Source organism: Plodia interpunctella, chromosome 2 (genome assembly GCF_027563975.2).
Source record: "Plodia interpunctella isolate USDA-ARS_2022_Savannah chromosome 2, ilPloInte3.2, whole genome shotgun sequence".
NCBI lineage: Eukaryota > Metazoa > Arthropoda > Insecta > Lepidoptera > Pyralidae > Plodia > Plodia interpunctella.
In genome coordinates, this window is record NC_071295.1 from 12,000,046 (window position 1) to 12,001,493 (window position 1,448).

Genomic DNA, 1,448 nt, shown 5'->3' on the forward strand with positions numbered 1-1,448 from the left:
AATAAGTTTTTAAGCTAAGTGCGTAAAAAAAGAGCTCTCTACGAGCGTAGACTGTTGATTTTATTGTTAGAAAGTAAGAATAATAATTCTTAAGGCACTTTAAAATAAGTAAATTCTTGAATCAGTTTCCATCCCTACAATTTAATGCTAACATCCGTGACGGAGCTTTTAAAAGCTTTAATTGCTTTGAATCATTTAATATTCATACGTTTTGATTTGTGACAACTTGTCACCGCCAGCGGAGCGTGACGGACTGTGACGTCACGCGCTTTGAAATCATTATTTTGTTGTATTTGTAAAGCAATAAAAATCTCAATTAAATTCATTTGTTATACATACGTAGTAGCCACAGTGTTGTGGTAGCCACACATATAGTCCGTAAGTACTTTATCTTATATGTTATAAACATTTTTTTTAAATAATTTATTAGTGACCCGGCCTGGATTCGCACCGTCTAATACGCTGCTTTGTTTGTACAAATCTTTTACTTATCCTACATTGTCAAAACAATAGTAAAAACTGCATCGAAATTCATTACGTAAAAGCTACCAATCAGAAAGACGCGGCGAGCGACTTTGTTTTATACTGTTAGTGATTTTATTAAAAAAATGACTACGAAACTATTTATATTTATTTATTCAAACTTCCCCGACCTTGACCAGCCATAACCGGTCATTTTCAATTTAATTAAATCCAGGTAAAATTTCAAAGATCGTAAAGTCAACCAAAAACCATTTTTGGACTGCCCCACTATTGCTACGAAAGCAAGCTTCAGACATCTACGTAACCCGAATCTTTCGTAGACCAAGATGTAGCCGATCGTAGCTTCAAAATAAGGTAACTAGGTACTTACAGTAAAATGTAATTACTTAACGATGTTTTGTGATCCATACTACATTTTTTATAACAAATATTTTAGTCCTGAAAAGTCGTGTACGATATATGTACGTAAGTATAGATATACCTTCATGGCCGAGTCGGAGAAACGGGAACGGGAATGCAATTTTGTACCAGTAAATACATGCAATAATTACGTGCGACAGGGATAGATTTTCACAAATTTTCTGATTGTGTGCAAGTCATGCATATCATCGTTACGTACGTCATAGGTTTCACAATTTAAATAAACTGTTAAAAATAAGTTAAAAAGCTCTACATACTGCCATCTGTTGGTGTTTTCCACAACCACCAAAGCAGGCCGAATTCCGGCCCAGATTTAGATAAGTTACATGCTTTTTAATTTTCATGTTTATATTCATTTTAATAAATTATGTTTTAAAGTTGTATTATTAAAATAAAATACAATTAATCTATCAACAAAATTCTAAAAATCCCTTTTCGTTTTGTATCACATGGAATCGCGGAAACGAAACTAGTGTGATGTGATCATTGGATGTGATGATGTGATTGACAAGCAAGACAGTTTGACATTGACAATGTGACGTCCA